General features: G+C 46.6%; 1 long non-coding RNA gene across 1 annotated transcript; it reads right to left on the minus strand.

Annotated features, from left to right (window-relative positions):
- Nucleotides 1-3,700: 3,700 nt before the first annotated feature.
- Nucleotides 3,701-27,827, minus strand: LOC138268215 (uncharacterized). The gene is made up of 3 exons (XR_011199956.1): nucleotides 27,542-27,827; nucleotides 7,518-7,566; nucleotides 3,701-4,248 (listed from the first exon to the last, which is right to left on the minus strand). It is a non-coding gene; the product is annotated as an uncharacterized lncRNA (long non-coding RNA).
- Between the last annotated feature and the right edge of the window lie 16 nt (nucleotides 27,828-27,843).

The raw sequence follows: 27,843 nt of genomic DNA on the forward strand, positions 1-27,843 counted from the left end.
AGTTTTGTTACCGTCTTGGACACCGACCCTATTACATGGATAATTGCACTTTTGCCAATACGTTTGACTTTTTTCTTTTTGTGTTTCTCCTTCCCGCTCATGGCGGCTGTGGTGCTTTGAATCGGCTCACTTATGTCAACTGTTTTACTTTACATTTTCAATTTATATGGCAAGAAAAGTCTGTTTAAGAATTTACAATGCTAGTAGCTCTAACTTGAGCAAATGCGAGACCCATTGCATTGCAAATGCTTGTTGTTTTTATCTTCCCCCTTCCTTCTTCTGGTGGGAACCCTGACTGCCCTTTTGGGAGTTCCCCCACCAGATGCCATCTTGGACACCTGGGTACTGAACCAGATGTTTGTCTCCTCAGCAAGCTACCTGCGATCAGTCAGCTTGCTATCCCCGAGATGCTAGAGCAGCTCTGTAAAACAAATATTGAGCATGTGCTTTCTCAGAATCCAGTTGTACAGCCCACCATGATCATTAACTTTGCTGCCCCTCACCCACTTATACCGGACTAGAAAAATCCAAGAAATGTAGCCAAACTCATTTGGGAGTTTGTGGCTCTGTCTGAACCTCTGGTGGTATTTCTAGGGGGTCAGCTCAAATTTGATGCCAAGAATGGGGACATACTTGATCTGGTCATCTACTGCTAGTGGGAGTAAAGAATCCCTCCCCTCTGTAGGCATATGCTCCCAAAAGCCCCCCCTCCCCTGTGCTCATCTGGGATCTCGTGCACACTTAAAGCAAACTGATATGAAGTAAGCAATCTGTCAATATCATCCCTCATCAGATGGTTGGGCACCAGATATTTGGGTATGCAGACCATCTTGTTACCTTCAGACACTACAGGTAAACTGCCACCATTGTGACTGGATTCTGAGCTCTGACTAGCTTTAGTCTCCAGTTCTTTCAAGTTTCTCTCATGCACCAACAGCATCCTCTTTTTTGCCAACGCTCTCAGCCTTCTTGTCCTCTGCCTCAAGTCTCATTGTGGCCAACTGCAGCTTGAGCTCTGTAAGGAAATGCCTCTTTTTGCATCTTCACCCCCACATTTTTGGACTGATGCTGCTGGTTTTTCGTCTCGGAGAGTGAACTGAGGCCTACTAACCAGACCTCCGTGCCGTTGTTTTGACCCAATACAAATACACGTTTGCAAGGCCTGACATAACTATAAGTCCTCAGCATATGGTACCCAGGGCGTGTAAGTCGGTGTGTCCACTCAGGGCTACATCACTGTTTGTGACACCCTTCTGGCAACGAGGTACAAAATGGCTCCTAGCCTGCCACTGTAGACTGGAATGACAGTGTTTCACTGCCAGTCCGAGTTAGCCCAGAGGTGAGCTTTAAAGGGAAAGCTGCTGTTGATGGGCCGTCTGGCCTAACACCCCTGAGCAGGATGCCTTTTGTTCCTTTAGAGGAAACTCGCTCCAAAACTGGTTTTACCATGGGCGTGTAGCCCTCAGGTAGCCACACCTCTAGGGTGGGCTATCAAGCACCTACCAACTGAAGAAGGGTTGTGCCATCTTGAGATGCAAGAATGTGGCTTTCTGGGATAACCAGAAACTTTGTAACAGGAACTTTGTCACTAGGTAGTAGGGCACCCAGTAGCCCATTGGTTAGAGACTGTGTGGTCCTCTCAGGGCACTTCCCTGAGATAAATAGGGCACCCCCCTGAGATAAATATGGCACCCCTGGCATTCTGACCCTCAGAGCATGCTGGAATCCGAGAGAGGACCGAAGATGGAATGCTCAGCTGCCCTTGGACCTGCATAAAGAGAGGTTGAATGCTCAGAAGGACTGCACCTTCTGCAGTTTGGGCTAGCAAAGGTTGGACTGTGCCTATGGCTCCTGGCTTGGGAAAAAGTTGATTTGTGACATTTAGCAACAGCAGTGACTTCAAGGATCAGTCGGCTGATCTCCTGGAACTAGCTCCAGGGACACAAGATCTGAAGTTGCCCAGGTCACAAAGTTTGTATTCCCCACAGACATTTTGCCGCTACCAGTCACTGGGCGCACAAGAGGGCAAATCCGAGATAACTGAAACCTGCACCGTGTCTGCTGAACTTGGAAGTGCTATCCATGACTGGATTCATCGTACTTTAGGGACACTAGCCCTCACCACGGGATCTTGCCCCAACTGTGGTGCAGACTGACCAGTATCCCAGTATCCGCTGGCCTGCTACTGCAATATAAAGGACTTGGAGGGACCCTGACCTCTGTGGCCAAGTTATCCCCACTTCATCTGTGAACTTAGGAACACCCACAAAGACACCCCCGTCAACTGACCACTACCGGAGTATCCTTTGAGTATCTATTTGCCTGCATCCCTCAGTACCAGGATCACTTCATTGATGTCTACGACTGTCATCCTGTAAATTTCGGATCTTGCCTTAAAAACACCCTGGTGGCCAGGTAACTGTCCATACTATCTTATATGGGCCCTTATACTTATGTTTTGCCAGACTTGGTTAGCTAACTCGGGCCAGAGTTGTCGAACTAATCTTTACAAACTTTTCAAAAGTTTCCAAACGTTTTGTTGTAAATGCTTGTTTGCAGTTGACATAAAGGTTTTTTATTGCTTTTAAAATCTGTATTTTCCAAGCATTTTGATTCTTAAGGTCTCAAATTCATAAAACTATCTTTTTTTTTTTATTGGTGTCTTCTTTCTTTTGTGTCATGTGACTTTCGTATTCTGTTGTGTGGCGCTGTTAAATGCTTTACACAGTGTTCCTTTGCTAAGCCTTATTGCTTACAGCCACAGCTACCCAGGGTTGATCTTAAGGTGAAGTAAATGTACCTGACTGGACCCAAGAGGCCTCCCAGCCATATTATGTAGTACACCCAAATCCTCACAATCTCCCTTTCTGACTTCCTGTCCTCCAGCTCCTCTGGGGAGAGGCCCATTGAAGACACACTGCTTCCTGCCCTCACACTGGGCTCTCTCTCAGTGGGTAAAAGACGCCCCTCCTGTGGGACCTCCTAATCAGGTAACAGACAGGTCATCCTCCATTCCCAAATTAAGTTCCTCACTCTTCTGGATCCTTATCCTCCGAGTCCTCAGGTTGGGATTGCATCCTAGTGACTTCCTCATATGTGCAGAGGGCTATCTGAAGGTCCAGCTTTGTGGCCTTCTTTCTTGCACGTAGCTCCCTCTCCTTGCAGAGTTTCTGCAGCTCAGCCCTGCTGATGTTATCTACATTGAACCTCTTCACTTCCATGGTAAGAGACAAAGTGGCAGGGAACTTAATTTTAGGAAAAAAGGGAACCAACCAATCAATCGGCCACTAGAGAGAATTAAAAAAGGCTCAAATTGGTTTCAGATTACTTATCTGGGATTTTAGTGTAACACAATCACTGTATGGCACTACATAAATACAAGTCCAAATTCTGACTGCTAATCACCAATGTAAAAAAAAAAAAAATTTGAAAAAAAGAAAAATGGATTGCTGGTTGAGGGAGGTGAAACTATTCAAGCAGGGACCACAACCCTTGACAGGGTGAAATAAAAAGCAAGCCCTGAATTGACCTGTGCTCAACCCTCTGGTAGCTTGGTACAGAGTAGCCAGGCTTAACTCTGAGGCAATGTGTGAAGTATTTATGCAGTACTTCAAACTGTAATTAATTGAAAACCAAACACAAGAAAAATCCCACACCAATTTAGAAAATAGAGTACATTTTAATAAAACAAGGACAAAAATTCAATCAGTGGAACTGGAAATATGCACTTTTAAAGATTTCAGTGAAAATAGCGGCAAAAAGCACAGAGCTGCAACTGTGGATATCAGGTTGCGCTAGACCGGGACAAAGTCACAAGTTCAGGCCGACTGTAATTGAGCGTGGACTAGATACAGGAACCCAGTTAGGCCGGTGAAAAAAAGAGTACCTTAACTCCTGGTTGCGAAGGATTGCAGAGTCAAGCATCGGGGATGCGTCACACAGCTGCAGTGATCCGTCTGTTTTGAGGAGCTGTAGTGCTAGGTACTGCGTCATCATCACTGATTCTGTCAATGAGAGGCTTGTGATGTGAGGACTTGCACTGGGTTGTGCTGCACAGCGGAGGTTCTGATAGAGCTACGAGACTGCGATGCAAATTGCTTGGGTCGGTAAAGTCTACGCTGCAGAGGCAGTTCAAGATTGTTGGAGCCTTCTGTCCCTGAGGCTATGTGGGCTGGTGCCCATATTCCATATTTACTTTGTCGCCTGAATGAAGAATCCATGGAGGGAGCTCCGGGCAGGCATGAAGCCCTAGAAATAGAGAAAAGACCAGAGTTAGAAAAAAGGGAGGGCAAATGACAGACAAACTAAACTTAAGACACTGAAAAAGGACTACCACACACAGGAGGAAATGGGCGAAGCCAAGAGGAGAAAAGACAGGCTAAAAAGAGAATGAGGACACTAAAACTCTGAACCACGAGGGAGGCATGTACGACCGAGGAAAGATGACAGACTGTCGAGAAGGACATGAGGAGACCTTGTAAGGAATCTGACTCTGGAAAAAGCCAGTAAAGCCAAACAAGGGGAAACCACAGCCCTAACCACTGACTAGAGGGAGAGAGAGATGTGTAGACGCAAGAAGTGTGGAGGAGGAGGACTGGTAAGAAGACTGGTGGCTGCTGCCAACCAACGTGGACACAACTCAGGAGAGTTGTGGCTATTGGGGTGAGTGAATGGGGACTGAGCACCATTGGGGACAGGGGGATGGGGATCATGGGAAGGCCTGTGTCATGATACTTGTGTCTGAGCTACACTAGTCCTCTTCTATAAATACAAAGAGGACAACCATGGGGAATTTCTCCAGGGTGCTATTGGTTATGGGCTAGTTTTGATGTGCTTTACTCCCTATATCAGATCACATGTAGGGGTATAGGCACCGGTTTGATGTGAACTGGGGAGGTAGAACTGGCCATCCCGACCTAAAGTCCACAGAAGGAAAGAAGGGATCGATGTTGTAGGAAGCTGGCCCTTTACATGGTATGTGAATACTAGGTAAAGGGTCCCTGGGTTCCCCAGTGAGTGGATAAGGCTTGCTATGCAATCCCAAAGTGCTCTATTTAGGGGTAGTGTGGTTGAGTAGCCTTAGGCTACTACACTACAAATACACACAATAGTCAATAAATGAGACGCACGACTCAAAAAGAAGATCCACACCAATTTATAAAAATAGCAAGTATCTTTATTCATGTTTAGGCATCCGAGGAAAAATTGTTCAGTTAAGTACGTTTTTAATGAGAATTCTTTTCAGTTTAAAAAGTGGACACAGTGCAGTTTCGGAGATCAGCAATTTTATCCTATGGGAGGAAAAACAAGTTCTGCGAACAGTTGGACTACAGCCACTTTCAAGACCAGTCTCCAGGAGTTAAGGTGAGTAGTAGGCAAAGTCCAAACCAGCACCACCAGTACACCTGCAGTGACTTGGGGGCGGCCGGATGCAGAGTGGAAAACAGTGTCAGGTGCCCAATTTGTTCCATTGGAGATCGGTCACTGTGAAAAGAGGCTGCAGGCTCTGGCCAAGAGGCCAGTCCAGCTGAACCAACAGCAGGGCTCAGGCCTCACGATGCTTGGGCACAGGTAGGCACCTTTGGCCCTTTTCTTCATGGCTCAGGGGCGACTGGTGCATAGGTGTCCTTAGGTGTTGGGTTTTCTTTAGTGGAGCAGTCGCGGTGGAGGGAGGCTGCGTGCAGAGGCTGCAGTCGTCATCGGGGAGTCCAGATGGGGTGAAACCACAATGGACTCGGACTCTGGAGGACTGAGGTACCTTGTTGGCACCAGTGGTCCATTTCAACTCGGGTCAGCGATGGCGGTGCAGTGGTGACTTCAGGTGTCTGGTTTTGGTGGTTTGAGAGGCTTCAGAGTCTCTTCTTTTGGAGTTTGTTGGAGAACAGACCCGCTGTTCACAGGAGGTCTTGAGTCTTTATTCAAGGCAGACAGTCCTCCCGTGTTTCTGGAGTCACACCTGCAGGACGAGTTGACTTGGGTGCAGATTTTGACAAGGGATGCAGACAGACCAGCGGGGCTGGTACCAGGTCAGCTGCTGCTTTTCTCCTTTTCTGCTGTCGTGGCTCTTCGGTGTCCTTGGTCTTATTAGGTCATTGGGATCTGCTTCTCTGGTGCCAGGGACTCCCCTAAATACTGCATTTACAGGCGCTAGGGGTGTGTAGGGTAGTAGCCATTGGGCTACTGACCCTTGGGGTCACTACACCCCCTATATGACCATTTCCTGTGGGAAGTGGGCATTACCCTGTCCCAGAATTCATAGGTATACCATCACCGAGATGGCTATCTGTGCATTTTTGTGTACTCATCGCAGTAGTCCACCTTAGGGGTGGTTCTAGCCTGGAGGTGACACACCTCCCGGATTAGCTAATTTTCCTGCCTGCCCAGATGCCAAGTGGGATCTGGATTGGGGGGGGGTGGGGTGGCTTCCTCTCCTGTGAGGGGAGCCAGATTTGCATTTGAAAGGTGGCAGTCCTTTGAAGCTTGCCGCCTTAGGAAGGCTAATCAGCAGGTCAATCTGTAGGAGGAGGTGTTGCACCCTCTTCCCAGACAGGCTTTTGCTCTTGGCCTCCTGAGAGCAGAAGGCTCTCACCCTAGGGGACCAGAACCCTATCGCTGGTGGCAGGCTGGCAGAAACCAGTCAGCAGGCACACCAGAGGCTGGTAGGGCTTCAGGGGGCACCTCTAAGGTGCCCTCTGAGTGCATATATTGGTAACTCTAACACTCGCATCAGTGTGAGTTCACCAATAGGAGATGTTTGATACCAAACATCCCTTTCTTCAGTGAAGCCATCATGTAGCTGGGAAGCTCGTATTGACCAGTGTCCAGCACATCCATTTAAAATGGCTTCCATGGCCACTTACTATGTCTCAGAATCGACAAAGACATAGCAGGGACATATCTGCTCCTACAGATATGCCTTCATATGTAATATAATGCACTGTGCCTTAGGGCTGTAAGGCCTGCTAGACGGGTGACTTACAGATACGGCATGCAGTGCTAGGGGATATGGCACACATGCTGTGTGGCATGTCATGTTTTCACTTTTGCCTGCACCAAGACACGCAGCCTGTAATGGTAGTCTGTCTTGGAATTAGTGATAGGTCCTTTAGGATGGCACAATTCAAGCTGCAACCCTTATGAACCCTTTTTAGCACCTCAGGCCCTAGATACCAGGGGTACTGTTTACTAGGAACTTACGGGACTTACAGAGGGTGCTAAAGGATTTGTCAATTGGGGAAACAATTTTACAGTTTAGGGAAGAGATCTGGTACTGGGGTCCTGGTTAGCAGGAACCCAGTGCACTTTCAGATGAAATCACATCAGATACCAGGCAAAAAGTTGGGGTTAACCATGTGTAAAAGAGGCACTTTCCTACATATGTTCACTGGTGATAGGAGCATGGAACACAACAGAAATGGGGCTTAGGCTCATTGTGAGACACCTTAGGACCAATATAGAAAATCACCTCCCTTCTTTTTAAAGTTTCGACCTAATTACTTTTTTCATAGTACACTTACATGGGTATTCTGTTTTGCAAGGGGCTTTGATGAAAACACCTTACTGGGCCTAAGAAGAAAAAAAAAGATGTTGTTAAAGAAGATGTTACCACAAACCTTAACAGTCTACAGAAGGAGAGAGACTTAACCTGATCGAAGGAGTATTTTGTTGGGATGCTTAGTTTTACGCAATACTTAAGGGCTGAGACAATTATATGTGACTCAGGTGTACTCATTAAAAGGTATAATTCGCAAACTAAAAAAGCCTCTTAAGCCCTATTTCCGACCATCCCTCTACAGGCTGTAGTCAGGACAGCCAACTAGACCATGGAGTCACTCTGGGCTCCTGGGTTCAACAGATGCAGGTCCAGTCCTCCTAACCCAGACAAGAGGGCAGCAGAGTAGCAGTCCTGCCAGCATCACATCAGTCCTTCTTCCTGGCTGAGTCTCCTTTGAAGTGGGAGAAGCTTCTAGCAGATCCTCTCCACCCTTAAGACTGCGAAGATGATGGTAGAGAGGGCCCTTGCAGCATTCCTGGCTTGTCTTTGGCTAATGAGCTGGATACGTCCCCTAAGATTGCTGCCTCCCCCCTTACTCCCAGTCTTAGAGTTGCAGCTTGCTTCTGTTGACGTGAAGACAAATGTTCTCACAAAGGTTTTGCTCCTTGCAACTCGGTTAGGAGCCCCTTCTTCCCTTTAATGACATCCTAATAGTCTGTCTTGGCTGCTTGGGAGGAGCATACTGCAGCTCCGGCAGTCAGTAGGCTGGTAGCCAGGTGGTATCACCCTGCTTCAGATGACCTAGCTTTCCTATCTGCTCATCAGTTATCGCTAAGCTTTGTGATGTAGGCATCTTGTTCACTGCAACTGCACAATTAATTGTAGCTGAGTACCGGCATCAAAGCAGGTCAGACATGTGCCGGTGCTCAGCTACAATTAACAATCGTGCAATTCCAGTTGACACGGAAAGCATTGCAAATAGTTTGCGCCGATCTAAATTGACTTTGGGCTGACATTGTGAACACATCACTTCACTGGATTTCAAGAACTATGATTTGTGGATTTATACCTGAATCGACTGATTGTCATTTGCTGCATGAGTACTACCTACTGGGTGTTTCCCATTCCTTATCCTGATGATTACCCTGTACAAATAATCTTAAGGGGTCGAAATGTTGACACAATAATAGTGTACTGTACAGTTTACTTAATTCAGGAGCCTGCAACTCCGTCAGAGTATAAACCAAACAAATGTTCATCTTCCACAGTCACAATTTATGTATACAGTATATAGCACTAGCGCAGTTCTTACTCACTTACCTCACTTTCGCTGCACCGTTGTCGTTTATGAACACCTTTCTGATTTTAAATGTGTGTAAACAGAGCTAAATGAGTTTGTCTTCTTAAGATTCCAAATGTTGAATAGGCAAATAAAATGTATTATTTCTAGTAAAACCAATCTACAGATGGTTATCCACTAGGTTACCGTGGAAGCTGAGGTTGACGCTTCCCCCTTCAGGGACCATTGTTTCCTGTATCACCGTCAGGAGGGCAGTCCTAGTTCTCTTCTCCATACACATTCGGAGCCTGTGGGAGGATGAGTGTCCACTGTTCTGCTGGCGTGAAAGGTCACTACTTCGGACCAGTGGGTTCTTCAGACAGTGGAAAGAGGTTGCACCCTTCCCTTCCTTCAGGCTCCATCCCCATCACACCCCGTCTCCTTCCCCCACACCAGAACACATCACCATCCTAAAGCAAGAGATGACAGCACTTCTACAGAAGGTTGCTGTGGAGTTAGTGATGCAGCAGGAAATAGGCTAACGCCACTTCTGTTTTTTTTCTTGTGCCCAAGAAGGATTGCTGCCTGTGTCCAATCCTAGAGCTCAAGGAATTAAACTTATTCCCCAAAAATTAAAATTTCAAGTTGCTGACCCTAGCACAAGTATTACTGGTGCTGGAAGTTGGAGACTGGATGTAATTGGACCTGCAGGACTTGTACTTCCACATCCTAATCCTGCAGTCCCATGATCAGTATTCGTGATTTGTAGTGGGGTCTGTGCATTACTAGTTTGCGGTACTCACCTTTGGAATAACATCAGCACCTTGAGTCTTCACCAAAGTGATGGCAGTGGTTGCGGCTCATCTCAGACAGTCGGGCATCTTAATCTTTCTGTACCTGGGTGACTGGCTGATCAAAGCTGGGTCACCAGAGACGGTGTCATGCCTTTTGCAATCAATAGTGTCCATCAACGAGCCCAAATCTCACCTGAGGCCCTCACAGGGACTCCAGTTCATAGGATCGGGTCTGGACACTACCCTTCTCCATGCCTTCCCCCCACCTCGGAGGACTGCAGACATTCAAGTGATGGTTCTGTCTTTTCAGCAAGGTGTAAGAGCTGTAGTCATGAGGATTCTCAGATTCGTCTGTGTGCTGGCTTCCTTCATAATCATTGTCCCTCACTCCCCCAGTGGTGTATCCACAAGCAGTGACTATTGAACACCATCGTATTGTCCCCCAATGCTGCTGTGTCAGTGATTTGATGGGGGAACAAGGCAAACCTGAGCTGCAGGACAGCCTTTGGTTCCCTCCCACGCCCTAGCCGTGATTACTATAGTGAAAGATGCCTCCATCTTAGGGTGGGAAGCCCACCTAGAGGACCTGGAGATTAGAAGCTAGTGGTTTCTGGAAGAATATGGTCTTCACATCACTCTGTTGGAACTAGGAGCCATTCTGCTGGTGCTCACCACCTTCCTCCCCTCCATCCTTGGTCGGTTTATCCAGATCTTGCAAGACAACATGACGGCGATGTGGTACACCCACAAGCAGGGGGGAGTAGGGTCTCATCTCCTTTGCCTGGAAGCGTTGAGACTGTTCTTGAGTGCACTGTCATGGGATGTTATTCACGGCCAGTCCCCTAGCAGAGTCTCTGAATGTCATAGCCAATAACCTGAGTTGGCAACATCTTGACAATCGCAAGTGGCATCTTCTACCAGATGTAGTCCAGGACATCTTCACACTATGGGACACTCTTCATGTGGACTTGTTTGCCTCCTCAGAAAGTGTTCAATAACAGCAGTTCTGCACCCTCCAGTATTAATGGAGGTGAAGCCCTGGGGGACGCGTTTGTTGAGGTGGAATTTTCAGCAACATTATGCATTTCCCTCATGTCCGTGATTCCTTGGTTTCTGTGGACAATCTGACAAGACTGTGCTCAAATCATTCTCATCCCCTGAGTTTGGCTGAGAAGGGTGGGGTATGCAGACCTTCAGCACTTTTTCACATTTCCCCTGCTGAGACTACAAAAGAGGCTGGACCTTCTCCCCCAGTAGGTGGGAGAGGGATAGTTCTCAACCTTAATCTCCAAGGATTTCACCTACATGCATGGAGATTGAGCGGGCACAACAGAGTTCCCTTCAGCTGCCACCATAAGTGGTTGACATCATCTTGGCAGCACATCGCCCCTCCACCAAATCCACTTACTCTGGCAGATGGAGCAACTTTGTTGCTAGTTGTACAGACAGGGAAGTGGACCTATTGCAGGCAAAGCGGTCATGGATCTTGCAAGAGCACTTTCTCTTGGCCAGAGGAGTTGTGTAACAGGCCCTGTCGAAGGGTATTTAGCCACGTTGTCAACATTCCTCTGCCTGTAAGATTAGCCACCCTTTGTAAATCCCCTATTAATATGCATTTTCTGAAGGGGTTGACCAACATGTTTCCTCCAACCCCATTTGCTGTGCCCCACTGGGATATCAATTTGGTTTTAACTCTTCTTATGTGGAACCCATCTGAGCTCCTCCATAGTTGTCCCTTAAGGATGATGACTCTCAAAACTACTTTTGGTCACTTTCGCTTCAGCCAGATGTGGAGCGAGTTACAAGAGCTTAGCTCTCACCCCCCTTTGGCCTCCTTTTGCCCTTTCAAATTGGTTTTGCGAACCAGGGCTGCTTTCCTGCCCAAAGTGGTGACCCCTTTCCATCTGGGTCAGTCTATCACCCTTCCAACTTTTTACCCTTTCCCCCTAAGGAGGACAGGCAGTTGCATAGGTTGGATACTCGGCAGGTAGTCAACTACTACCAGGACTACACCAAGCACATATGACTGATGACCAGCTATTTCTTTTTAGGGCACCGTGGTGCCAAAAAAAAGTAAAGCTGTGCAGCAAAGAACCCTTTCAAGATGGATCATACTCTACATCAGCAACTGCTACACTTAGTCCAAAAAGGAGCATCTAGAAAGAATCCGAGCCAATTTCACTAGGGCAAAATCCTACACATCTGGCTTTTAGGGGCATTCCTATTACAGACATCTGGAAGGTGATGATGCAGGCATCTCTAGACACCTTCAACAAGCATTACTGCTTAGGTTCCAAGGTGCATAGGGGTGGTTTATTTACCAGACCTGTTTTGCGAGATTTTTTAGTATAGCTCTTCATCACTATGAAATCTGTTCTACAGGTAAGGAATCAGCAGGTAAAATTGTCCATCAGAAGAAAAAGGTAATTAGCTGCGGTAACAATCTTTCTGGTGGATACTCTGCCTTCAGATTCCTCACCCGCTCGCCTGCCTCTCCGTTTGATGGGTAGTTTTAGGGAAAGTTAATAAGATCCTAAAAATGTATATATTTTGGCACTGCCTTACTCTGTTGATGTCAGTCTCTCCTTTTGTGTCGAAGGCTAAGAAAAAATTTATGGAAACTGAAATTTTGGTATATGGCTTCTGTGACGTCCCCTAGTGCTATTTTCTGCATTAATATGGACCCAGCAGCCCCTGCCGGCATTGAGGGAGCTTGGAATTTTCTGACTCCAGCCCAACACCTGCAATTATTTCACAGGTTAGGAATCTGCAGGTAGATACTCACCAGAAAGATCCTTACCGCAGGTATGTAACTCCTACATGAGCCCCAAACCTTCTAACATAGCTAAGAAAGTGTTGTGATGGGACATTAGCTGAAAAAAGGCCCTCTCAGTTTACAAATTGTTTTCTTTTTTTTTTTGTTCCATTTGTATTGTTTGATCTACAAATGTCTGTACGAAGTACACTTGTAAACAAAAGATAACTTACCAACCCTCTCTGCCACTGCAGATGAAGCAATTCAGATACGTTAGTCATTTCCATTTGCTTTCCCAATGTTGAGGAACCTCCTCCAAGCATGACACAAATAGCTATGTTTGTCAGACTGGTTATACCTCCTTTTAAGCCAGTGGGAACTTGTGTAACTTCCTCACGCTTGAAACGTTCTCCGTAAACACTAACTTCTGCCCATGTCTCCGAACTTCGCGCTCATCCTGCCACAGTCTTTTGTCTGCCGCTTTCGCATTGTAAGAATATGCTCACTTTCTCTTGCCAAGCCCCAAAACTAAGAACTTTTTTCAGATTTTAGAACATTCCACGGTAAAAGTTACATATTAAAGGAAGTTGGTGTCCTACAATGGAACCTATTTGTGTAGGGTAGAATACTTCTCAATTAGAGAAAAAAAGGGTGATGTCTTAAAACATAAAACTAAGTAAGCCTAAACTAAGAACTTTTTCCAGATTTTAGAACATTCCATGGTAAAAGTTACGTATTAAAGGAAGTTGGTGTCCTACAATGGAACCTATTTGTGTAGGGTAGAATACTTATCTCAATTAGAGAAAAAAAGGTAATGTCTTAAAACATAAAACTGAGCAAGTCCACACACCTTGCATGTAGAAAATAGTGACTTTGCACAGAGAAAAACAGATATGTTAACTGCATCTTCTACCACGTGTAGGGCACCTTTGGTGCATTCATAACCTGGGTGCTTTCTTCACACGTCCTTGGATATTCAGAAGTCGGTTGTGTGCCTTGTGTGTACTTTTGGTTGGTTATAAGATTTGTTGAATATTATTGGTACTTTTGGTTGGTTATAAGATTTGTTGAATATTATTGGTTTGTACAGGTAAACATGGATTGAAAATGAGTTAAATCCCAAACTATGGAGGATGTGTGGCTGACTTTGCTGTATTGTGTGTTACATGGTCAGTTGACCATTGCCAGCCTTTTCATACTGTATTCTCGACACACATTGCTAGCCAGGTATGGGCATGGGTCAAAATTAAGAGGAAACCCTTTTAGTATCTGCCTTTCACACTGGAATCCACATCCTCCTGTATTTTCTGTAACTCAATCAACAAAAAACCTACCGATCAGCAATTTGTTTCAAACAGCCTATGTGGCTCATTGGAACAGAAACCCCATCTGGCTTCATTCTCTAAACTGAACCCAGCTAGCCCCATTGAGCCAGTACTTTGATGCTTTCTTACCTCTACAGTGGACCTTTAATGCCTCTTCCTGGACACTTCTCATGTAGGCTGGGACCCATGCTGCGGCACCAGCCCCCACGCCCCTTCCAAATGGTGAAAGGACCCCCTTAATATCATCCTGCACTCCAACCATGCAAACGAGCTGCAGAAACACACAACCAAAATACCACTGGGTCTATTTGTTCTACTGATTTGTCTACTTGGGAGGCACTCTCCCCTTCACCTAATGTGGACCCTATTTTAATTTCAGTTGAGGACCCCAACACCAGCACAATTTCCCTGCTGCACTGACCATATTCCATTGTTTGTGGAAAGAAGTACTGCATGCCATATCTTTGGGACTCTGTCCATCAATGATGTCAGGCTGTGCTGAGATTAGGTATCAAACTGGCCAGTATACCCATATTCCCTACAACTGGCCTATCCAGTTCTGAATCGAAATGTTAGTTGGAGGCTGATGGAAACTCTCTGGCCCCCAGCAGCATCTAGAAAGAGTCTGTCCCACTTTAACTATTTGTAATTTGAGTCTCTTGCCTAAAGACCATCTGCCCCAGGTTCAGATACCTCCAACCCTACCAAATAGTTTGTCGGAGCTTCCAGTGTTATCAATATTTTCCTGCTGTGGCCAGCAGTTCAAAAGATAACTCCATCCTTAGTATGAATTACCTAAGGCATGGTCTGCAGGCACTCTAGGGGTCACCGGAAATTTTTGACTGTGAGTAATAGGTCACAAGTTATCGACCACTATAGCCTCCTGTGACCTCAGCTCTAAAATGTGAAGGCAAAGGTAACCCTGGTTCCCATAGGGGGTGAGGGAAGGTGAACCATAGTATTTCACCAAGTCCCTCCAGAAATTAGATACAAAGTTTTATTCATTTTTATGGTCACTCTTTGCTTATTTTATGAAATAAAAATAAATAAATATGCCTAAATTATTTAGATGTTTAAAATATCCCAGTTTTTTAATGAGAATCAGGCTCTTTGTGACATTGAGCTGTGTTGCCCATTGGGTACCTTGACGTACTCTGTGTTGAAAATTTCAGTGGTAAAGAAAGGCCTAGTGCTATTTTTGGAGCTTGACTCTCTTATGATAGCATTGGCCTTTGATATTCTAAAAGAGGCATTTAGAGGATATGAAACAACTCTGAAGGAACATGAACCAGTTTATGGACCTGGGGCCTAACAGTGAACATATTTTCCTCACTATGTAACCGTTTATATGACTACAAATTTGTCATTTTTGTGATAGAGACTTTTAGCTGCTGATTCTTTAGCTCAGAATTATCCCCAGGTGTCCAACTGGATCCAGACATTCTTCAGGATCTGTACCCATGTGCGCCAGTAGGCGGTGTCATTCGGCTCTGCATCCCGTCATCCATGCTGGAAGTTACATGCCCAGTGCCGGTACAGGCGCCAGCCCAGAGCACTGACATAAGTTATTTTCTTTTTTTGGAGAGAGCTACCCCCAGTCTCTTTAACAAATATTTTTTGACCTTTTGTCAAAGACATTTTTGAGACATTGTCTCCTGGTGTGGCAAGGATGTCTACAGGGAAGGCTGGGTTTACGTACTGTGGCGTCTGTCATCTGCAAATGTCAGTGACGGAGGCACACCTCTTCTGCCTCTGGTGTCTCAAGCGTGACCACGATGCCAGGACTTACACCAATTGTCACGTTATGCAGCCCAGGGCCTTGATGGAGCGATCCCTCAGGTTGCTTGTTACCCTGTGTGTGAACACGTGAGGGTCTCAATCCCGGTCAAGCGGAAGGTCCCAGGGTTGGTTGCAGAGCCATCGATCTTTCTCACAGTTGAAGATGTCCCACAAGAAAAAGAAGAGCAAGGAGCCCAAGAGGTCTTTGACTTTACCCAGTACGTCAAAGTCATCCGATGAGACAAGGGAAGGTCGGCATTCGAGGCCTGGCTCTGAGGTTTAGCTTTTATCTGGGCAGTCTATGTGCCTCCCCAAGTTTTCTAGAGCCAGAGCAAACCCACCCAACTTTACGAGTGTTATGAGGCCGTACAACTTATTTTTGGGAGGCCCATCCCTGCTGGGGCGCCCTTGGGGCCAGTGGGGTCGGAAGCAGCCCCTACTGGTTTTCTGCTAGTGGGTTTGACCCTCGTGCCAGTAGGCCCCTTGGATATATCGACAGATCTGGACTGGCACCATTTGAGCCATCTTGACCTTCTCTGGCGTTGGTTCGGTGCAACCCCCATTCTTATCCTCTACTCTGACACAGAGCCGGGTGGGCGTCATCCGGGGTAGACTCTGGCACCAACTGGAGCCTTTCCCTCCAGGTCAGACCCACATTCCTATGGGCCAAGACTTGGGGAAGATTGCGAGGGGCCACTGGACCCTTCTGAATAACAACCCCTAGATTGCAATGAGGACACATGGTGTAAGGATTTGGGGGATGCCAGTGGACAGGATACCTCACAATATTGGGCTGGTCTCTCCTCCTACCGTGGCTTTGGAGGAGGAAGCCTCATTTGCTGTGGTGGTGAAGAGGATGTCCGAGGTCCTGGACCTTCAGCTGCCCTCTGTGGCTGTCAAGACTAACATCTTGATGAAGGTGTTTCATCTGGGAATCACCCCTTCAGAACTGCTTCTACCATTTAATGAAGCCTTCATGGACACCCTGCTCGAAATCTTGTCTAAGCCTTGATCAGGGGCTCCTTTGAACAGGAAAACTGCTCGCCACCTCAACCAATACTTACCCCGGAGATCTTGGTGGTCCAAGCCTCCACTTCCAAATTAAATCCTGGCACATTTCCTACCACTCCACCAGACAAGGGATCCAGTAGGCTGAATACCTTAGGGAAGGAGGTGTTTTCTTTCAGCAGCCTGGAACTTCGGGTGGTGAACACTGCTTGCCTTTTAGCCCGATACTCCCACTCACCCTTGGACTCATTTGTGCAGTGCTGCCTATGGTCTCGGAGGTGGCCTGAGCCAAACTCTCCCAAGCTATTGATGACTGGAGAGATGCAGCTAAGTTTGGCATTCACTCTGGGCTGGACATAATAGACTCAGTAGTCAGAGCAGTTTCATCATTGGTGGCCCTTAGGTGCCATGCCTGGTTGAGAACCATTGGCTTTTTGGGGGATGGCCAGGCTTCCCTGATGGACATGCGCTTTGATGGTTCCTGTCACTTCTGAGACCAGGCGGACTCAGTCCTGGAGTGCCTCAAGGACAGCAGAGCTATGGCCAGGTCCTTGGGCCCTTCCATAGCCCCTCACCAACCAGTCTGCCTTTGACTTCTTTTGTGGCCACAGAAGGGGCTTCCAGTTGTGTGCCTACCTGCCCAGTCACCAATGCATGCAAGATTCCCAGCTCCTGCGTGGCTGAGGGTGTGTTACCCACAGACCCCGTGAGTCAGGTAGCCAGAGGTTGGGCCTTTGGGGTGTTAGCATTATTCTTTTTTGAAGTAATAAACCTGACACTGCTGTCTATTGTGTGTGCTAAATATCTGTTTTATACAGTATCCATCTCAACCTCAGTGCCACCTCCAAAGGGCGAGGATTTGACTGATTGTCAAGGCTATCCTTGAGAGTCAAGTTGGCTTCAGAGTCCCAACTTTCCATCTCATAGCAAGTAAACCAGCATCCAACTCAGGATGGGCACTTGCATTATTTCTAGGCAGTCCCCATAATTTCAGTATCTTGGAAAAGCCAGTTATGTGTGATGATTGTCTGGAAGATTGGGGAAGTGCTGCATTCAGTAACACCTTAAAGGAAGCAAAGGTCTACTGCCAACCACAGTTTGACTGGGACGCAGCCATTTTCTAGTTAACCCTTACTGAACAGATCATGGAATAAAGACCTCTGGAGTACTTTCTCTGCCCAGGATAACTGAGGATATTCGTGGAGTCATTTTAAGTGAGGATAGGTATACTGGCACTTCAAGGATCACAACAAATGCCACTCCATTGAGAATGTTCAGTGGAGGTGTGTGTCTGGTATCGGAGGCAGTGGGACAACACTGAAAGACAACTGCCCTGTAAACACGCTCTTGCCATCACTCCAGGCTGTGACAGAAATCTTAAAGGAATTGCCCAGGACTCTGCCATGGTTGCTCACTCGCACTGTTGTTCAAGGCTACCATTAACAACTTTTCGAACCAGAAATGCTGAATGTGGCAAATCTGTCCCCTGTGGCCCCTCGAGTGAAGACCACCGGTTCTCCAAGAAACACACTTTGGGTTGAAGGTGCGATTGAAGCTCCTTGTGAGTCCAAAGCTCAATGTAGTTGGAGACTCCCACCACAGACCTACTATACGTGTTTGGCCACAGAAAAGTGCATGCTTTCAAGTATTGGACATTGATGATGGAACGCCAGTACAATGCTTGCAGAATAAGTGTTGTGGAGCATGTAGCTGGTCTATACAGTTCTATAGAGCATGCCACAGATGTGCCCTTAGCTTTAGTGTAATGGGTTTGGATGAGAGGTATTTCTCGTGCAGCACAAAGCATTGTGAGATGCAGGGGATGCAGGCTTTCTTGCACTAGTGGTATTCATTGCTGGCTTGCCTACATCCATACTCCTGTATGTTGAAAAAAAACCACTAGTAACTAAAGAGAGGGCATGTGTTCTCTCCAGATCAAAACTGGATGAATGAGTGTTGTACCATGCCTCTTCGACCAAGGAAGGCTGTGCCAGCAGACTACAAGTAGGGAAATAAAATGTTCCTAATGGGGAAGTTTGTGAACTGCTTAGTCACAAGAGACAGTTGAATCCTGAGTACTCCTTTCCTGGTGGAAAGCTTGTACAGTTGGGAGCTGGTACAAGTTATAAATCACGAATGCATTGTGTAAAGGTTATAGCAGTCAGGAATGCTGTTTTGGATTAAAGTAGTTTGTGTCACACAGTGGCATCAACTTACAATCTTACAACCACGCATGTGATGTGGTGGAATGATGTTGATGTCCCATTCTGCATTAAGCCAGCTGGTAGAAGATAAGAACTGTAAGGAGTCAGATGATGTTTGATGACTGTCAGCCAAAGAAAAGATGTCTCCTGTATAATTTTTGTGGAGACCTGTGACCACCAAGTACGTATTTTAACTGTCTACTTGAGCGCTGATTCAACAGGGTTTGACAGTGGACACAACATTGTCCTTAGCGCAAGCAAAGGGGCTGGTGCTGTTAATTAAGGTCCATCAGTAAAAATCAACCAATCTCGCCAGTATTGGGATCTCATGGTAGATAACCTGCTAGCTGTGAGAGTTTCGAGGTTGGCAAAAGAGAAGCCTGGGAGGGTTGAACTCTATCCCCTCATGGAGCAGGTGCTGAAGTTTGGCAATTGTAGGTTGGAATTTAGAACTCGATCCATCCACTGCTCCTCTGTTGTCTTTTGGCGGGAAGCATTATCTTGATGGAGGGTGGGTGGACTTCTCATGATGAGGTGCATGTTTTCTAAGAACCAAACTTTACTAAGCCAGGCTGGGTCACCGAGATGATAGTTTACCTGGGCCTCTTATTTACTGTAGCACTCTCGGTCCAGGATAAGATGAGGGGAAAGTATAGAGACGTCTCCCCCCTGTCAGGTATGAGTCAGCCCTGCACTATGGAGGACCAGAAACCATGTTCCCAGGGAGACTGTTCACTGGCATAAACCTACTGCCAGCTATCAATGTTCTGGAGAATGTTTTTTTTTTGGGGGGGTTTTCTGATATAAAATAAGAACATTCTGTTTCTGGTGTCACCACCTGGGTCTTGGACACGGAGAGGAAAGTTTGTAGCACTAGGAAGACTGCCTTTCCCTCCAGCGTATTTATATAGGGCGCAAAATCAAATCTGCTCCACGGTGCAGTGGATTATATATACACAAATACATACACTGTGCTCTGATTGATTGTGACCTAGGGGAATGGGAGGCAGGACGGGCGTCTAACAATGGCTTGAGGCCATTTGACTTCTATTTCAGTGCTGGAAGACGACAGATGACCTGAGATGGATTCGGGACAGCTGTCCGGAAGGGGTTCCCAGTTCATTGCCAGGTGAAGTTGCAGGACTTTCATGTGCAGTGTGATGGGGGGGAGGTTGCGGACGTTCCCTGAGAACCCAACAATGTGAAAGGTCTTTTAACGAGGGAGGCTGTTTGCAAGCAAGCAGCTTTCTGGGGGGGAGGGGGGGGTTCCTTCCTGTCAGTCACCCTAGTACGCTTAGCACTGAACCTTCTGTCCCTGTGGAAAAGAAGTCACTGAAGACTGTTTTGGTAAATAATGTTCTTTCTGGCTGTGCTCAAGCAGAAAGGCTGTGTTTTGTATTGATTGTGCTGGTCTCCATTGGTAAACCTTAGGAATTGTTTGCTGGCTTGTTGTTCTATTCACCTGCCAGCACCTTAGCTGTGTCAGCATTTTTAACTCCTAGAGAGGGAGATTCAGGTGAGGTTTACATGTTCAGTAGTAGACAAATCCCACCTCCCTACATTTGATCAATGAAATACTAATTGCATTAGTCCATCAGTTTCCGATGGAAAGACAGGTGGCATGTTCCACAGGATAAGGAGCTTCTCTACTCCCTTCAGGTTTTCTGTGACAGGCTGAGTCAGAGGTGACTTCACTAGAGTCAGAGGCTCTGTAGAGTATCATGAGGCAAAGCACTGAGGAGACACAAAAATAGTTTTGCTTTGTTTCCACTGGTGTTAGTGGAGTAGGTCTTTCAGTACCCGGAGTGACATGCATCAACAGAGGACGAGTGGATGGGGGAAGTGTGATATTTTCCATGAAACATCTTCTCTTTGACTGAGCAACTAAGGAAGAGGAGCTCAAGGTGAAGGCTTAAGGCGAACGAAAGGTGTACATTGAGAGGCTACAAATCGTTGGCATTCTGAAGGAGGTTTGTGGTCCGGATATTACCGACTGAATGTAAACGTGATTTGGCTAGGACCATGTCTCTTCTACTGCCACCTCACCTTATCCACTGAGGAGTTGAACCCATTTTTACCATCAAATGGTAAATCACTGGCTTTATCCTAGGCCACTGCTTTCAAACCTAAAACATCAGCCAGGTGGACTGGGCATGGAAACACTAGTGATTATAGTCTTGGCAGCAGCGTCAGTGAGATCCTGAGACCAGCAGTTTTTGATTTGCCTCCTGTTTGCCCAAATTATGCATATACTAACCTTTGATAGAGGAAGACACTGGAGGAAGTCATGCCACAGCGGTTGACCACGGTTGGCCATGTTGCACAGCCAATGTCTCGTCTGAGTGAGAGCCCCCAATTGGTGTATTTTCCTTCTGATCTTCTTGAGAATTACGGCTTCCTTATCGATGTGATGGCCTTTAGGGGCACAGTTATTACTAATGAGTGGCTGAAAAACATGGACTCCATGGACTCATCCTTGGAACTCTATGCTTGTTGCCTACAGTCTTGAAGCTCGTTCATTCAACCTGTGGCTACTTACAAAACATATAAACTGGTCAAGGATCTGATACAGCAGCTGGACCGAAGGTCACGGTGGGGGGACTGAAGGGGCCACCAGTGCATAAATGCCCTTATTTTGTACTGGCAGGGATGATGCCTCAGTGGGCATGTTTCAAGTGCCTCTGCCAGGAATGTAAAGTATCTTACTGTTGGATGGCACAGAGTGAAAATTCAACTGCTTCAGAACACGTGGCTCCATATGAACTGAATGTTTTGGTGGAGAGCACATGCCATGACCAAAGCATATATGTCCACTTCCTCTAGTTTGGGGGCACTGAGGTGACTATAAGTGATGTGTCCGAAGGAGGGACTTAAACAGTATGAGCTAAGTAATGGGGCAGGATCAGGCCTGAACAAGCGGCCATCAGGACATTATCTCCTGTCTGTAAGTTGGCACCCATGTCTAAGATGCATAGCTGTTACGTGGCTCAACCGAATCCTGCTTCTAAAGATCAAACGCCCGCACTCATGGAGTGTACCAGTTGTTAGTGCAGTAGGGACTGTCGCACTGGGGCAAGGGATGTGAGGGGCTCTCTGCACCCTTAGTGTGGCTTCATTTTATTTATGTATTTTAAAAAACTACCCAGTGGCTGGTTAACCAAGCCCATTTTCTTTGCTTGTTTTACTGCCCCTGGGACTGTGATGTGCTCACTGATTGTTCTAAATCAGGGTTCTCCAACCATTTCTGCAAGAAGAGCTACTTATGTTAAAAAAAAATATCCTTCTGAGCTATTAATATTATTAGAGATGTAACAGTTACCCCAACAGAGAAGATTTCATTAGTGGCCAGCATATGCAGAGATTACCAGCAGTAATCACCTCAGTGCGTCAGGCAAGGTTGCTTGCAGTATTGTAAGAAAGTTCTGCCAATGTGGAATGCCTCTACATGGTTAATACACAACAGCCATGGGTGCCGTGCCCTTGGCACAAAGTTAATGTTAGTAATATATCTTCCCCCTACACCGTTTTTTTTTTTTTTAATCTAAATAGCAGCTTTAAACAGATTTTGAAAATTCAACCGTTTTTCCCCACTCAGCCTCAAACACATGTTTTTCAATTTTGTTTGTAGATATATTAATTCAACCAAGCACACCCTTCTAATTTAGATGACGACTGCACAGAGGAGAGCTGCTTCACAGGAAGCTGGAGGGTTACCAGTAGCTCACGAGCTACACGTGGGAGAAGCCTGTTCTAGATTATTCTCTGAGGGATCTTAAATCAAGGATATCTTCATGGAGTCTACCATTCCTGCGACCACCACAACCCCTGCAGACCATGAAGTACAGCAGGACTAAACCATCGATAGATGCCAACAAGTCACAGAATTCCAGTAGGCAGGGCTCAGCTGCCCGTTCGGCCTTTTATTTCCCCATTACGACAAGCAAAGGGGCTGCTTTGGGAGCAGGGTGGGAACCCATGCCCGAACCATGTAAGCCCCCGTGGTCCCCTTCTAGTCGTGGCTTCCTGCTGTGTGGGGCTGGCTAGTTACACAATTTTGCCAGGATTTACCTGGTTCCAGTCCGGAAGGCCTTCAGAAGCTTTAGCTGGACAAGGGTATCTTCCAAGTGCATGGTCCTACCCAGCTGCGACTAATATTACCTGCCTTCCCGGGAATATATCCCAGAAGCAGCCTGAAATGGCAGGATGGTACCCTAAAAAGAACATGGCCTGGGCCAACCTGTTCAAGCTGCTGCATCCTTTTGACGGTGACGTCTGACCCTGTTGTTCCCAAAAGTGGATGACGGTCTGTAATGTCGGAGCCTCCCGACATTCATAACAGACCGGCAAAATAAAACGCGGCACACACCGTTATTCGTTTTAATCGGCAGTCGTGTCCGGGCCGGGTGCAGCGGCGTGGTAACTTTACGGACGTGACCACAGGATCGCGCCGACACCACCAGCCTTTTCCCCCCATGGGCAACGCCCTTTTTATTTTCATACTCGCCCTGACGACACCAGGGCCAAACCACCACAGAACGTAACAAACATAGGGGGATAAACACATGGGGCTCATGAAAGACCTCTGCTCAGGTCACCCCCACGAACAGTAGTGTCCCAGTACTAGTGCCGTCAATGGTACGCGACACTACATTCCTCAAAAAAATCAAACGAAGAAACAATGTAGGCACATATACATAAATCACACCTCAATGAAATGGTCTTGTAGCTTTGTAGAAGGAGTCGGGTTGTTGCGCAAATTGTACTTGGTAACATAAGACCTTCCTGGGACAGAGTTCTGGCCGGAGTCTCTGCAGGAGACGTTGTCAGAAACAGGGACCGGCCCTGCATCTTCCGAAACAGGCACACTGGGTTCACTACTAGGAACTTCACCCTGTGTGGACCCATCATCATTATCTAGAACTGGGGGGCCAGGACTTTGAGTGTCACTGGCCTGAGAACAGAATTTCTTGACCAGGGAAATGTTACGGGTGAAAACGACAGATCCACGCTGTGCCACAATAGAGGATCCTTTCCGATGAACGACAGTCCAAGGAATTGTATCAAAAGGCATTCTGAACTTGCTGCCAGACGACGTTTCTTTCAGCAGCACTTTGTCACCAGCTTTTAGGCATAACTTACAGCGTACCTTTTGTGACTGGCATAGTTGTTAGTGGCCAAACGTCGCTTAAAAACTTGGTTTTCGTTTAGAGTTGAGGGGACCCAGGACCGGTGATGTGGGATGGAATCAACTATTGCTTGCCCAAAAACTATATGTCCAGGAGCTCAGTTGGTAGTTGAGTGGGGAGTCTGGTGATAATTGCGTAGAAAGGAATAAATGGCATAGTCACTGGTTTGACCACTCGTATGAGCAATGCGGATGACCTTGTTGAGAGTTCTCATGAAACGTTTGACTTCCCCATTGGCTTGAGGCCAACGGGGTGTGATCTGACGATGTCGAATGCCCGTTTTCTTAACGTATTCAGCCATTTCCCGACTCTGAAAAGGCAGGCCATTGTCAGTTTTGATTTCAGCCATGAGACCATGGGTGGCTACAATTTTCTCCATCCGAGAGATCACCACTTCAGCCGTGAGAGAAGATATGCTTTCCACCTCGTGGTACTTGGAGAAATCATCAATCACCACCATAGTGTGGCGACCATCTGGGAGACTCCCAAAGTCAAGACTGGCTAACAAACAAGGAGCATCAGAGCTGTGTTCAGTCTTAACAGGAACAGGACAGCTCGACTCTCCAGAGCCTTGACACTATACATATGACCTCACTACTTCCTCGTCAATGAGAGGAAACCAAACTTTAGACCTTAGTCTGCTCTTTGTCTTGATCATGCCTTGGTGTCCATGGTGGGCTAGCTGCACCACCCTGGCAGTGAGAGACGAAGGGACGACCAACCTGCACCCTCGTAGCAGACAACCATCACCATCTATGGTAAGTTTGTCTCTAATATTATACAAACTTCCAAGAATACGCTGGGAGTCAGCCTCGAGAAATGGCAGTTGTCTCTTCACCACATACCATTGGTTGGTTCTGATAGCAAAAAGTGCCTTTTGAAAACACTCATCTTTAGCAGTAGGTACGACTATCTCACTGACTGAACGGTCTCGATCGTTCTGATACATACTTGACATATTCCTCCGTCTCCTGGGCATCCTGCACTTCTTCTTTTGAAGCTGCTTGCGGATGCCTAGATAAATAATCCGCTGGATTTTCAGAAGCTGGGCGATACTCCAACCGACACCAGTAGTCCTGTAATTGGAGCATCCATTTTTCTATCCTTGGAGGGGGTTTTGACGCCGTACCATTGAATAAAGGCAACACAGGTTTGTGATCAGTTGTTACCACGAAAGGACGCCCATAGACATAAATATGAAAATGTCTGCAACCCCAATGCACAGCGATTGCTTCTTTTTCTATTTGAGAATATCTCTGCTCAGTTTCAGTCAACGATCTGCTGGCATATGCTACTGGGGACCAAACTCCACTACTTTGTTCCTGAAACAGCACAGCACCTAGTCCTTTTGGACCCGCATCAACTGCTACCTTGGTCTCTTTCCTGGGGTCAAAATATCTCAGGCTGGTATCACTGGACAAAGCATCTTTAATAGTTTTGAATGCCCTCTGTACAGCCAAGCCCCAAGTCCACTGTTGAGTTAATTTGGTCAGGTTCCTGAGCAGCTGGGTGAGATTTGACAAATCCTTGATGAATCTCCCACAGTAGTTTACCATTCCCAGGAAACTTCTGACCTCTGTTATGCACATGAAGAAGGTGCATTTTTTGGATCACAAACTTTTGCTGGGTCAGGAGTAATACCATCTGCTGTGAATATGTATCCAAAAAACTGTATTTTGTTTTTTAAAAACTCACACTTCTGACGATGCAATGTCAAACCTGAATCTTGGATCCTCTGCAAAACACGTCTGAGATGGGAATGATGTTCTGCGACAGTAGGCGCGTGTACCAGAATGTCATCGCTGACATTGAGGGTCCCAGGAAGATCCATTATCAGTTCATGGATCACATTTTGAAAAACTTCAGCGGCACTGGAGATCCCAAAATGTAAACGTTTGTACCTTCTCAACCCGACATGGGTGGAGAAAGTCGTGATGTACCAGGACTCTTTTGACAGAACCAATTGATGGTACCCTGATCGCAGGTCAAGTTTTGAGAACCAGCACAACCCACTAAGTTCGCCAATTATGTAATCAATCGTGAGAGTCAGGTGTCGTTCGCGTTTAATGGCAACGTTAGGGTGTTGCATATCCACACAGATGCGGACTTCGCCAGGCTGATTGGGTTTTCGGGCAACTACGATGGGAGAAACCCATGGTGTGGGCCCTGTCACTTTCTTGATAATGCCCGCCTTCTCCAGGTGATCTAGTTATTTTTCTACTTGGGGCTGTAGATGAAAAGCAATGTGTCTATGACGCAGAGCGACAGGTTGCACAGTCTTGTCATTGTGCAGTTGCACCTCTTTCGTTTTCAAACAACCTATCCCTTCAAAGATTCTGTGATAATGGCTCAGAAGCTCTGTTATCGACTCTTGGTGTATACTGAGTGCAAAGGTGACGACTCCCAAGTCTTCAGCAGTTTTGCAACCCAGTAACATACCACGACCTTTTTCTGCCACATAAACATTAGCTAGAATTGTCTTGGACTCATGGGTAATGGTCGTGTTAAATACTCCTCTGAGGGCCAGTGGGGTAGTCTGTCCATAGGCATGGACTTTTACCTTCGCACTTGACAACATTGGAATTGGGGACATTTTGCAGTGTTCACTTGCAGCCAAAATGTTAATCGAGGCCTGTGTACCAATTACTGCCAGAACCTCAAGGGTGCCTAACTGAACTTGGCATTTTGGCAACTTTGTTGACATATGAGAAGCACTTCCAAGAGAGAATATTGAGTTAACTACATGCACTTCCGCTTCATCGTCGTCCATGTCGCTACCATGTTCAGACTGGCTGGTCGCCACATTGATGGAAGCGTTCCCGGTCCAGGTTTTGCTAGACCTACACACTTTCACAAAGTGATTCAGCTTTCCACACCCAGCACATTTTTTTCCTCTGGCTGGGCATTCAGACGGTCGATGTGATGGTCCGCCACAATACCCACAGGGCTTCGCTGGAAGCTTGTTGGCATGGAATCTCGTCTTGCTTGCAGTTGGGGCTAATGTGTTAGTAGATTCTTCTTCTATTGGTCTCTGTAGGGCTGCTTCCATATGGGATGCTCGGACTTTGAACTACTCTTTGTTTCGTCCCATCTGGAGAATGTCGGGTAAAGACCTTCCAGACTCCTCCAGGATACGTTCGCTAAGTTTCACTGATGAACACCCTTGAATAATTTGCCCTGTTATTTCCTCCACTTCGTCGGCGAATCTGCATGTGCTGGCCAGATCTCTTAGCCTCATGTGGAAAGAGTCTACTGACTCTTCCGCAAGTTGACGGGCTTGCCTGAAAACGAACCGCTTATAGTCTGTATTGGCCATGGGCTCGAAATGTCTATTTAGAGCAGCAATTAATGTGACGTGTGTTTTTGGGTCATCTTCAACAAGATTCTTGGATATTTTGTACATATCTTTTCCTCCTAAATGTAAAATTAAAGCGCGTTTCTGAGCATCTTCCACTTTGGTGGCCTCAAAATATAATAAAACCCTTTCCACCCATTCTTTCCACTTAGGGGCTTGGGCAGATGGGGCCCCTTGCACGATGAAATGCTCGACGGGAGGAATTGTTGACATGATGTAAGCAGCAGGTGTGCGTAAAATATGCAGAAACAATCTTGGCCTCACACTACCAAATTGTGTACTCACTGGACCGTTGGTGGCATCAAAGACACTGTTGGGACTGAGCAATATGGATGTTAAAGTCACTGGCAGCAGGACTCACCATGCGACTGCAGGCATAAAATGACCAGAAAGGTGAACAGGACCAACTGCAGACACACTTTTCCCACAGGAAGAAAATACAGTAGCTCCAGAAAAACCCAGGCGCCTTCACACCAGAGTCAGCAGCAACAAAGTTCCTCCACCACAGGCCCAAAACAATGTCAAAGAGAAATCCTCTGCCTAGCCGCATACGACAGCACAGGAAAAACGAGCTGCACAACAGAACTCGAGTTGGGTGGAGCCTCCTGTTTAAGTCCACTGTCAGCAGCGTGGAAGAGTTAGAGCAGCCACACATCAGGAACC

The sequence above is a fragment of the Pleurodeles waltl genome, chromosome 12, assembly GCF_031143425.1.
Source record: "Pleurodeles waltl isolate 20211129_DDA chromosome 12, aPleWal1.hap1.20221129, whole genome shotgun sequence".
NCBI classification, from domain to species: Eukaryota; Metazoa; Chordata; class Amphibia; order Caudata; family Salamandridae; genus Pleurodeles; species Pleurodeles waltl.